Here is a 13,564-nt window from a genome sequence, read left to right on the forward strand (position 1 = left end):
TTATACATTTAATGGTAAAAAACAGGTTTATGTTTTAGTTATGTGAATATAACATATGTGTATATGTAAGTGTCCTAAATTTGGTGTCTCGTCCGGTAATACCTCGTGACCCCATTCCAGCAACGGATACGGGTTAGGGGTGTTACAATTAACCACATAACTAACTTCATAAATATTTTTAATAAATATTTACGAATCTGTTTTTCGAAAATAGTGACCCAAAATGCACTTTCTAATACCCGTAAATTTTGGGTCGTTACAGGCCTATATATCATCAGTTGAGTCGGAGTCATTGGGAAAGGAGATACACTGGGTCATGCATTCCAACCTAGCATAGGACTAGGAAAAGGAAACATATAAGGGTTATGATACATATAAGGGCTAGGATACGCACCTGGCATAATCTGAAGGGACTATGTTATGGGTGTCATCGGTTGAGGCGTTAGGCCCGGTGATTGTGTGGGCGCTGTTGATGGGCCCGTGTTGTCATCCTTTCTCCTTGGATTTAAAGGGCTCCGTCGTTCCTTTTCGACATGGATTTGCCGACGCCTTTGCTCTTCCGATAGCAAATATGACTTGCCATAGATCCTAAACCATGGCATGTAATCCGACGTACACGCTAACTCTGGGACGATGATCGGTTCGTGATCAAGTATATGATCATACCGGTTTTCCCAAATTTCGATATATTCAGACTAGAATACTGGCCAGTTCGTATTCGTTTGTCGTAAGTCAATTCTGTGCTTGTCATCGAGCACATCAACTTCCTTAGGAATCGGTTGTCGGAATCCAAATTGCTGTAACACTATATCCGTCTGGTGCATCTCGACAATAGCATAGTTGACCAATGAGACCTTAACATGCCAAATGTTTAAATTTTGAAAGAATTCTTTCAGAATTACTGGTCGTATTGTCAGATCCTCGTATGGTGTCCATTGAAACTATATGAACGGGGTAAAAATATTAGTTATATACATAATACTAAATACTAAATATGAAACGACAATTTTATGTATATATATTTTATTTAATACTTACTTGCGCTTCCGACCGTTGATCTAATAAAAGTCGTATATCTTCAAGAGCGGTAGGTATTCCGACATAACTCGCGAGATGGTTCCACTTAATTAAATAAATTTTCAACATACAATTTTATTTTAAATCTATAGAATAATTGTAAAATCAAATAAAGATTTTACCTCGTTATAAGTGGGAATGTATATGGGTGGTTCACTCGAAAACATAAAAATGGAAACTAAAACCCAACCCATGATTGTAGTAGTGATAAGCAACCTCCAATTTTAGCTTTATTTGGTGGCGTCGCCCCGCACATCTCCCGGTACAATGTTGCCAACACAACAGACCCCCAACTATGTTTGCCAGTTGCTCTAAAATCAACGAGTTTCAGTAGCCACCTCAGATGTACGAGGTTTCGTGATAAGTTCGACATCAGATAACCTCCAATCATCTCAAAGATATATGCCCGAGCATATCGTATTCTTTCTACTTCAGTCGAATCATTCCCCGGCTCAGGAAATGTGTCTTGTAACCAGCCCATCTCGATCCAACCTCCGTAAATATTATCCAAAATCACACCTAAAAGATCGTAGCATATGACTCCCCAATCAGCAGATTGAACGGACCCGGTGAGTGCGGACCCATCCACTGGCAATCCTAATTGTAATTGGACGTCCTCCAAAGTGATAGTACACTCTCCACATAGAAGATGGAATGTGTGCGTCTCGGGTCTCCATCTCTCTATTAACGCGCTGATGAGTTTCGGGTCCAACTTGCACCCTCGGTCTATAGTGGCCGCGTGCTAAAAACCTGCTTCCCAAGTAATTTTCTATCAACGGTAATGGGGGACCAGACATATTATGAATATAACATTGTAATACCCGATCTACTGATGTTATAAAAAATTATAAAATAAAATTTAATTAAAATTACATAAATGAAAAAATATTAAATAATATTCAAAAATTAAATTTAACCCTTACTATTTTCATTTGTTCGACGGAGATATGTTTATGATCGAGACAAATTAATTTCCCGACCATTGCTAACACGATCAAATATTTTTGAAATTATAAAAATAATACTAATTTAGAAAAAAATTAAAGTGAATAATTAATTAAAAAAGCTTTGAGAAATTTAATTAGAAATTTAAATGTTTTAGGGAGAAATTTTAGAATTTTTTTGCTAAAATGTGAAGAAATAATGTGTGAAATAATAGGAGGGGGTTTTATACCTTTTTTTGACCGTTGGACCCCCCAACGGTAAAAAAAATAGCTGTTGAGTTTAAAAAACAATGAGCAAAACGGGCCCCTAGAGGAGCGTTTTTGCCACGTCAACAAAACGTGTCCTCGTCAATGCGTTTTTGGTGACGTATAAAAACGCTCCCCCAAAGGCGCGTTTGTAGGCATTTCCCCCCTAAAACACGTCCACGTAGGAGCATGTTGTCAAAATCGGCCATTTTCGATAAATAATTCTATAATCGGCCCATTTTTCTTAAATATGCTTGGAAATGGGCCTTTTTAGGTAAATTAGTATCTTATTTAAGTATATATATTTTGTACGAAATTTATTTTCAATTTGTTAGTAAACATTTATTTTAATGTTTTTAGTATTTTTTTATGTATTATATTTATTTAAAAGTTATATAAAATAATAATAAATTAATACAGCAGGGTTAGAATCGGGTTTAGCATTTTTATTTGGGTTGGGCTTGGCCCAAACCTAGTAGACTGACCTAAATTTTTGTTGGGATCAGATTGGCCCATGGACACCTCTATCTAATAGTACAGCGGCACCAAATTAAATGATTTTCAATTTTAATCTATTTGTATGTTTGATTTGTTTTCTTTAGAAATTAAATTTAAATAGCACATAAAAATATAAGAATAATAAAATATACCATTCTCATTTTTATATATTTTAAAAACAATAAAACTTAAAAAACTATATATTTTTATAATTTTTAAATTATCTAAATATATCCCAAAAAATTCCTCAAGGAATAAATTGAAAATGTTTATATTATCAAGACGTCACCCTCTTTTTCAGCTAATATAAAAAGAATAATTGTTTCATTAGGTCCTTGAACGATTTAAATAATTACACTTCAGTCCAATCCCGTCACTATGTCAAGCGACTCCACTAAAAAATTATTTTTTAAAAAGTATGATTAAAGTATGGTTGAGAGAAAAATAGATTAGTAGCACCGTTGAACACTATTGAAAACGACTCATTTCGTAAATAATTTTTAATTTATGTAATTAAATTAATTACGTGATAAATTAAAATTATTTTTTATACTTCACTCTGCATAAAACAGTACACTTCCAATGAGAAAAAGAAAATCAATAAAAATGTTGCAAACCGATGAGAATCTTTAATTTATTAATACAAGAAACACAGCAGCAACTTACACTCCACAGGAATTCCGAATTAAAAATCAACGAGCACACCGATGATAAGACAAACATGGCAATGCTTGATTTGTAATATAGTTGTGTAGTGTTTTAGTTTGTATTAGTTTCTAGAGGTTGAATCCTCAAGTAATCCACATACGACTTTCCACGGAGCTCGCGGGTGTAGAGACCTTTGAAGTAGTCAGCAACGCCTATTCTTTTCAACAGTGGTGGAGTTTGTGGGGAAAGGAGGGTTGGTGCTGGACCCAAATCCCCATCCAATCTCGGGCTATACACCGTAACTATTGAAAGCCTTTCTTTAACTGAGTTCACGGTCGCACGGTGCTCAACGCTTGGGTATACCCCATTGGATACTATCTGCAACCTCAGTACAAAACAATACCTTTTAACACTTAATTAAAATTTAATGGTTGATCATGCATTATATAAATTAATAACTACCTCCATAATGTCTCCAATATTGACCACAAAAGCATTTTCTAGGGGTCTAATGGGGACCCAAACACCACTTTTCTTTACTTGAAGGCCTTCCATCTCGTTGATTTGGAGTAGAATGGTGAGGCCAATAGGATCAGAATGAGCGCTTAGACCAATTGCAAGCTCTGGCTATGGGCATGGAGGATAATAGTTCATCCTCATCGCTTGAAGCCCCTCTTCAAATAGGACTCTCATGTCATTAGGGTCCATCCCTAGAGCTTTTCCTATATGCTCTAACAGTTTCATTGCAAGATGTCTCAATTCAACAGAATAAACTTCCAGGGTTTTTCTGTAATTAATTATTAAAAGAAATAAGACAAAAAAAACCATTAATTTATGTTTGCTAGAGTTGTTCATGGGTCGGGTAGGGCTGGATCCAATCAAAATCTTATGCCCGTTTACTAGGCCCAGATCCTGCTCAAAATATGTGTCTAAAATTCTACACAAGTCCCATTCGGATAAAAATATTAAAACTTGGACCCGGCTCGACCCGCACATATTATTTTTTATATAAATTTTAAATATATATAATACATCAAAAATATTAAAACATTAAAATAAATATTTTTCAACAAATTAAAAAATTTTAAAATATATATATACTTAAATAATACAAAAATAGATACAACTTATTAAGCAAATGCCTCAAAATAATAATAATATTAATAAGAAAATAAGTGTTATATAATATCCAAACAATAACAACATAATAATAGTGAAATGGTAGCACAATAAGGGCAAAATAACAAGAAAATAGAATTAAAACAGCAAAAAAATAATAATAATAACAACAACATAATTTTTTCGTCATTTTATGAATTAGGGCCAAGCCTGGAGAAAAAATGTCTTACTTGAAACTCGTTTATAACTTTATTTTTTTTATCCAAACTCTCTCACTTTTCGGACCTGGCCAATTCTAATTCCAGCGAATTTTTTATCATCTCAGTATAAAGGTGGTAATGACTATTCTAGTCAGTATCTTTTTTTTAGAATGAATTTATTGACAGATGCTGATAAAGAACCTGAGGGTGCTTGGCCGATTAGGGAATAAGTGAGATTTTCTCAAATAAGTTGGAAGGGTGATCATGTAGAACATATCTCCCCAGTTAAGCTTCTGCTCCTCGGACACAACAAAGGCCTGTCCAAACCCCTCTATTTCATCTGGTTTTTGCCAAAGCTTTTTTTTCTCTTCCATTGGAAGATTGAAAAATTCTTGGACCTCCATCTTCACTTTTTCCACTAGTGAAGTGCTCACTCCATGGTTGATTAACTGCAACACAGTTCCATGGATGTTTTAGAATTTAGAGTCAAACCCAAAATCTCACGCGTACTGCCAAATCTCAGTCTTTAATATATTGGTTTTGAAATGGAAATTTGAAGCTGCAGATAGCTAGTAGGAGAAAAGGAGTACCTGGAAAAAACCCCATTCTTTGCATACATGATGCAACCGCTCTAATTCTTCTCGTGAAAATAACTTGTGCATATCAATAACAGGGACTTGTGGCAACGAATTTGGGTGAGATGGGAAGGGAGGATCTTCATCAGTGCGTATGTATCGAGGGGGAACTTCTTTCAATGGCTTCTTTGATAACTCTTGGACACTAGGCACCAAGAGTGATCTTCCTAGCTTTGCTAACTGTGGGTTCATAGTCATTGCTTTGAGAATGGCTTTGCTACCTCTCTCTCTCTCCAAGTAAAAACGGTGATAGTTGGATGACAATTTTCAACACCTAAATAAAGGAAGTTACCATTATACTCTGCTGGTTTCTCCTTTCAAAATGCGTATGTAAGTAAATAATTTAAAACTTGCGACTATTTTAATATATATTTTTTAATTCTATAAATAAAGTTAAATAATGGTTATATATCTTTTAAAATTTTATAAGCGGATTTAAAATAATATTATTTTAAAAAAATAAAAAGAACAGAATAAATAAGCTTTAAAAGAAATAGGATAAATATTTAAAAAAATTTCTTTTTTTTCTCCAAACCGTTTGCTTCTTATTTTTTGTTTTGTTTAGCAGCAGTGTTAGCCTTCGGGCTGGCCATCGCCTACCTTTTTCCTCTCTTATCAACCCTTTTTTTCTTTCTTCTTCTCATTTTCTTCTCCTTATTCACTACACAAGTCTTCTCTCTTTTCAGTTTGTAGATCTATTTTGTAGGTATTTTTGGTGTCATCACAAGTTGTGATGGACAAATGACGGTGCATGTTGTTCGCTAAAACTCCACCAGCCACCAATAGATTTTCTTGGAAAGTGGGTGGCTCATCGTCAACTTCTTAATTTGTTTCTGGTTTGAGAGCATTTCAGAATAATAAATGATTTCACGTGTCGATTTGGACTTTTGTTGCCTTAAGTTTTATATGTTTTTGTTTATTTTTTCATTGTTTAATAAGTCTTTAGTTTTAGAAGTTTTTGTTTGCTCTTGTAGCACTTTTTTTAGTCTTGTTTATGCATGTAATTTTAGTTTTACAAGTGATTTTAGGGATGATTTTGTTGCCATCATCTCTAGTTTGGTGAATACTCGATTCTTTTTTCGATTTTTGCTCGCCGCTTTGGACAAAGCCAATTGTCAACGTGTCATAATGTGCTATTGATGCTGAGGCTAAAGTCTTTGTTGTGTTGATGGAGCTCGTCCTTCACCATTTACGACGAGTGTTTGCTATTTTTTTTCTCTAAATTATATAGTTCCATTCATTAAATGAATTGATGAATTTCCTTTAAAAAGAATAGGATAAATAAAAATTTTCTGAAGTAGTTGGCAATTAGTATATAATGGATCATAATCATTTTAAATATAGTCTAATAGAACAGTCCAAAGATACATTTGGTTCCTTCCACAATTTGATCTTTGTCAAACACCGAAAACTCTTCAAATAAGATTTGTTTCGGAATTTGACCATGTCCACAAAAAGAAATAAGTTTAGTTACGTATTAAAATCAAAATTGTATTATTTTATGTTGGTAACGTTAGCATAAGGGAGATTCAATGTTGCATTGATTTGAATGAGATTGAAAATGATTAATAAACGTGTTCACTACATTCTCAAAGTTATAGCATCGATTCATAAGTTGTGTTTATATGGTAATTTAAGTGGGTGCATGTACGTTTTCTTTCTCTTGTATAGTAGTAAAATAATAAGTTACTTACAAAAATGATTGTGAAACAATATATTTTTTTTAATGTTCATGTTTATTTTATTGTTGTATTTAGGATTTGTGGTTATCTCTTCTAACAATATCGCTTTTAAGGTTTAAACATAGTCTCTTTTTTACAAATGTAATGTGCATCCAGTTGGTACCAAATATTAATGAAGTGTACAGACTAGAACACATGTATAATTTATGGAAATATGAATTCCCACTAGTCCCAGATGAGAGTATGTGGCTGTCAATGTTGAGCGCCCCATTCGAGTTGGTACCAAATATTCGATTGTGTCACCACCCAAAAGGTTGGTCAAATTCTACTCAGATATGCAACAATATGAATGTTCGAGAGAGGACCAATTGTAACGCCCCCACGCCCGAAACCATCACCGGAGTCAAGCTTGAGGTGTTACTAAACTTATCTTACCTTTTAAACAACTCTAAATCACTTATTTTAATTTTCGGAATAAACTGTTTTCCTGCATCATGGTTACTTAAAAATTTATTTCTCGAGTTTCAAAGCTCGAAATTAAGATCCGTAAATTTTTCATAAAACTAGACTCATATATATATCTACTAATTTTTCTAGAATTTTGACTTAACCAATTAGTACAGTTTATTAGTTAAAGTTTCCCTATTTCAAAACTCGACTGCACTGACCTCTTCTTACTACGAACCATTTTATTCCTGTACAAAATTCATATGACTAATTCGTTTGTTTCTCTCAAAACTAGATTCAACAAGAATTCTAACCATATAAATTATACCTTCTAATTAGTTTTGTACAATTTATGGTGAATTTCCAAAGTGGAAACAGGGATCCAGAAATCGCTCGACCCTATTTCACTAAAACTCAGATATATCATAAAATATAATACTTTTACCTATTTTGCTTATTCCATAAGAAAATATACATAATAAGCTTTAATTTCATATATTATTCATCTTCAAACTATGTTTCTACAATTTTAGTGATTTTTCAAAGTTACATCATTTCATTACTTGAATCTGTTTTTAGGTTACTTTCACATTTTTCATAATTTTCATGTGATAATCATCATTCAATCATACATATTAATAAACATGTATATCATCAGCTATTTTCTTAGCTAATCACTAGCAAGTATTTACACATCATTCATTATTCATATTATACCAAAAGTAGCTAAGTTTCTATACATGCCATACCCAAAACAAAACGCCTAGTTATACCGAAGTTATTTCTTTGATAGTGTGATCGGCCTCCGACATTTCCTTCGATCCCCGAGTGACTAGATAAGTACTATAAGAAGAAGAAAATAAAGAGATTAAGCACTAGGCTTAGTAAGCTTACAAGCAAATAAATCACAACATTCAACATAATGGATAATTATGCATAATATCATCTAACATCATAAATTTCTTTACTTCTCAATTTCTATCTTCTTCTTTATTCCCTTACCTTCTTTCTTACCGACCTTTCCTTTTCATAAGTATAATCTACTTTTCCTTTGCTGTTAATTCACTGTAATTTAACTCGTATCCTGACCCGTTGAACCACTCGGAATACTAAGGATACTAGGTCGCTTCTGTCTATCAATATCTCGCCAATGCCATGTCTTTGACATGGACTTACATGAATTATTCCTGTCTCCAATGCCATATATAATATGGACTTACATGGCTCAATCCTGTCTCCAAAGCCATATTTCTAATATGGACTTACATGGCTCATTTCATTCGTCATCTGTCAACCCTAATATCCTAACATTCCTAGGGTTCAACCTGGGCTTTCTAACACTTTTCCTCTGTCACTTCACCTTAAATTCGACTTTAAATATTTTCATAACATAATATATAAATGCTGAAATTGACAATAATAATGTAAAATAAAAGAATATTGCATTTATTTACTGTAAACTTACCTTGATACAAAATGTGACTAAACCTTACAATTTAGTCCTTTACTTTTTCTTTTCCTCGTTCTTCTTTGGATTCTTGATCTATAATATAAAATATTTCTACTCATTAGCATTTATTTGATTTCTATTTCACTTCACAATTTATGCTGTTCAAAATTCGAAATTGCACTTTTACCCCAAAATTTACAGCTTTTACAATTTAGTCCCCGCTCAATTCACCCATCAATTGAACTAATTTTTATAAATTAACACTTTTATTTTATCATTATAAACTATTTCACAGCCTTTGATATTCTGAATTTCAACACCAACATCTAATTCACAATTTTGCTCACAATTAGGTACTAAATACCATTTTCTATCAAAATGACTTAATAAAACAACCTTAATATGAAATTAGAACTTCAATTTCATAATAATTCATCATAAACTACCCTTACTCAGCCAGGGTAACTTCCAATTTCACCCACCAAATCAAAAACTAATGAATTAGATGATTGGACCTAATTGTAAAAGTCACAAAAACATAAAATTACTAAGAAATAGTAAAATTAAACTTACATGGTGCAAAAATATGAAAAACCAGCATAGGAGACCTGCTACGGCATTTCGGCTGAGAAAGATGAAGAAATGTCTAGATTTTCAATTACATCATTTTTTAACTATTAACTTTTATGCTAATTCCAATTTTGTCCCTTGTTCACATTGTTTTCTTGCTTATTTCATACCCAAACCGTCCAGCCATTAACCTTTGGGTCTAATTGCTCTTTAAATCCATCTTTTAAATACTTAAGCTATTTACTCACAATTTAACAAATTTTGAGCTATTTTCGATTTAGTCCTTTTAATTAATTAGCTATCCAAACATCAAAATTTTCTAACTAAACTTTAATACTAACTCAATGACACTTCATAAATATTTATAAAAATATTTATAGCTCGATTTTCAAATTTGAGGTCTCGATACCTCGTTTTTGACCCGTCTGACCTAATAAATTATTTTAATTCACTAATTTCACCATTTCACAAATTCTTCTAAATTCTTACTTGACTCATAAATATTAAGTTACTATCTTGTTCAATCTTATTTGTCCGATTTAGTGATCTCAAATCACCATTTTTGACACCACTGAAAATTAGGCCGTTACATTCTACCTCGGATTTGTGGTTTCGCAACCACTGTTCCGTTTAGGCCCTATTTCGGGATGTTACATTTCTCCCCCCCTTTAGGGATTTTCGTCCCAAAAATCTTACCTGTGAAGAGATTTTGGTACTATTTTTGTATAGCCTCTTCGGGTTCCCATATAGCCTCGTCTACCCAATGTCTATTCCATAGTATTTTCACAAGTGCAATACTTTTGTTCCTTGATTGCTTTACCTCTCGAGCTAGAATTTTTACCGGTTCTTCACCGTAAGTCATGTCTGGTTGAATCTCAACCTTTGTCTAAGAAATCACATGTGACGGATCTGAATGATAACGACGTAGCATAGACACATGAAATACATTTTGAATCTTCTAACTCAATCGGAAAGCTAACCAATATGCTAATGGTCCGACTCTCTCAATCACTTCAAACGGTCCAATAAAATATGGACTTAGTTTGCCTTTCTTGCCAAATCTGAGAACTTTCTTCCACGGGGATACTTTCAAAAAAAACTGTCACCAACTTGATATTCGATCTCTTTTCTTTTAAATCAGCATATGACTTCACCGTCTGAAGTCGCTTTTAAACAATTTCGATAACTTTCACTTTTCTTCTTTCTTTAACTAGATCAACCTCAGAATCCAACTTTCTTTAAGCTCATTCAATATAAAGGTGTGCGACATTTACGTCCATACAAAGCTTCATAAGGTGCCATCTTCAAACTCGATCGATAACTATTATTGTAGGCAAACTCTACTAATGGTAAATATTTTTCCCAAGCGCCTTGAAATTCCAAAGACACAACATCTAAGCATATCTTCAAGTACTGAATAACTCTCTCGATCGACCGTCGGTTTGAGGGTGGAAAGTCAGTACTAAAACTCAACTTTGTGCCCAAAGCCTTCGTAATTTCTTCCAAAACCGTGAAGTAAATCTTGGATCTCTGTCTAAAATGATCGATAATGGTACCTGTGTAGTTTGACTATCTCTAACATATACAACTCGCCAACTTGTCAAGTGAATAATCCATACTGAATCGGGATAAAATGAGCCGACTTCGTTAACTTATCAATCACAACCTATATCTGCATCTTTCTTTCTGTAAACGGCAATCCTGTCACAAAATCCATAGTAACTCGATCCCATTTCCACTCAGGGACTAGCACAGGCTGCAATAAACTTGAAGGTACCTGATGTTCGGCCTTTACCTGCTGACAGATCAAACATCTAAAAACAAACTCTGAAATGTCCCTTTTCATTCCTACCCACCAAGACATTTTTTTAAATCATTATACATCTTTATACTACGGATGAATAGACAAAGAACTACTATGTGCTTCTGTAAAATCTTTGAATAAGCTCATCATTCTTGGTATGCATACCTGTCTCGGAACATCAAACAACCGTCAGAACTGATCTGAAAATCTGACTCTACATCCGACTCCCATTGATCTCTTTTGGTTGACAACTCACTGTCATTTTTTTTTTTTGAGCTTCACAAATTTCTTCAAGAAACATCGGTTTAGCTCTCAACTCAGCTAAGATAAAACCATCATCTGATAAGGCTAGACTAGTGTTCAAAGCTCTTAATGCAAATAACGATTTCCTACTCAAAGCATCAGCAACAACGTTTGCCTTACCTGGGTGATAATCGATCACTAGCTCATAATCTTTAATCAACTCTAACCATCTTCTTTGCCTCAAATTCAAATCTTTTTGAGTCATCAAATATTTCAAACTTTTGTGATCAGTGAATATGTGGCACTTCTCACCGTACAAATGATGTTTCCAAATCTTCAGCGCAAAAACAATGGCAGCTAGCTCTAAATCATGTGTCGGATAGTTCTTCTCATGTGGCTTTAGTTGTCTAGAGGCATAAGCAATTACCTTCCCTTCCTGCATAAGTACACAACCAAGTCCATTCATGGACGCATCACCTGTAAATCACAAACTCCTTACCTGGTTCTAGTTGCACTAAAACAGGAGCTTTAGTCAACAATGCTTTTAACTTGTCAAAACTCTGTTGACACTTCTCAGTCCATTCAAACTTGACATCCTTTCGCAGCAATCTTGTCAGCGGGGTAGCTATCATGGAAAATCCCTCTACAAATCGCCTATAATATCCAGCAAGACCAAGAAAACTTCTAACTTCTGATACATTTCTAGGAGGCTTCCAATCAACAATGGCTGAAATCTTGCTCGGATCAACCTTAATACCTTCACGAAACAATATGTCCAAGAAAACCAACTTCGTAACTAGAACTCACTTTTTTGAACTTGACATACAACCGATTATCTTTCGAATCAGAAAGCTGTTCTCAAATGCTCGCATGCTCGGCCTCATCATGAGAATAAATCAAGATATCATTAATAAACAAAACTACAAACTTATCCAAGTACGGTCGAAAATTCGGTTCATTAAGTCCATGAAAATGGCAGGAGCATTAGTCAAGTCAAATGGCATCACAAGGAACTCATAATGACCATACCTAGTCCGGAAAGCGTCTTCAAGACATCGACTCTTTAACTCACAACCGATAATATCCGGATCTCAAATCTATCTTGAAAACACAGAGCTCCTTCAATTGATCAAACAGATCATCAATTCTAGGCAATGGATACTTGTTCTTTCATGTTACCTTGTTAAGTTGCCGATAATTTAAGCGAATCTCATCGATCCGTCATATTACCTTGTTTCAATTCCAGAATTCCTTTCTTTTCGGTCAATAAACCTCGATCGATGTACTTTTACGAAATTCCTCTGAAAGAAATCCCAAGTGACCCTCTCCTTTGGTACAACCGATACAAGTGTCTTCCACCAGAGTAGGTCGAGTCTCTAAGAAGTGATACTACACATTCCATACATTCCTCGGGTGTACAAGATAACTCATCAAAGACTCTGATAGTATTTTCTAACCAAAATTCTGCTCTTTCTGCATCATCATCTTTTGTTGCTCGGAACTCTTCTGCCCCTTGTTTCCTGATTCTATCAACTGGTGGATTTTCTCTTATCACTGTACCTGTGATTGGGGGAGCTTGAGCTACATGGGAAGCCTGAGAATCATGAGGGGGTGGAGGTCTAACTGCCGGATTCGTACGAATGAACTCGGCAAACAAATCATTCAAAGCTTGGAAGAGAACTTCTCGAGTCACTCCTTCCTGATTAACTGTTACTAGCCTATTCTCAGATGGCGCTACCCCTTCTACGGGAGCAGGCGCATTACTTTCTACATCATCATCACCAGCTCACTCGGGATCCATTACAATAAAACAAAATATTTAAAAATCGTCAGGAGTCGTCACACTATCAAAATACAAGTATGGCATGTATAGCTAGACTTTTTCTCACACTAGCTGTTCCGAGAACCGACTAAACCTGCTCTGATACCAATAAATGTAACGCCCCCACGCCCGAAACCATCACCGGAGTCAAGCTTGAGGTGTTACTAAACTTATCTTAC

General features: G+C 34.5%; 1 pseudogene; it reads right to left on the bottom strand.

Annotated features, from left to right (window-relative positions):
• Positions 1-3,524: 3,524 nt before the first annotated feature.
• LOC108475317 (uncharacterized) overlaps positions 3,525-13,564 on the bottom strand; it is an 89,668-nt pseudogene continuing 79,628 nt past the window's right edge.

Source organism: Gossypium arboreum, chromosome 6 (genome assembly GCF_025698485.1).
Source record: "Gossypium arboreum isolate Shixiya-1 chromosome 6, ASM2569848v2, whole genome shotgun sequence".
NCBI classification, from domain to species: Eukaryota; Viridiplantae; Streptophyta; class Magnoliopsida; order Malvales; family Malvaceae; genus Gossypium; species Gossypium arboreum.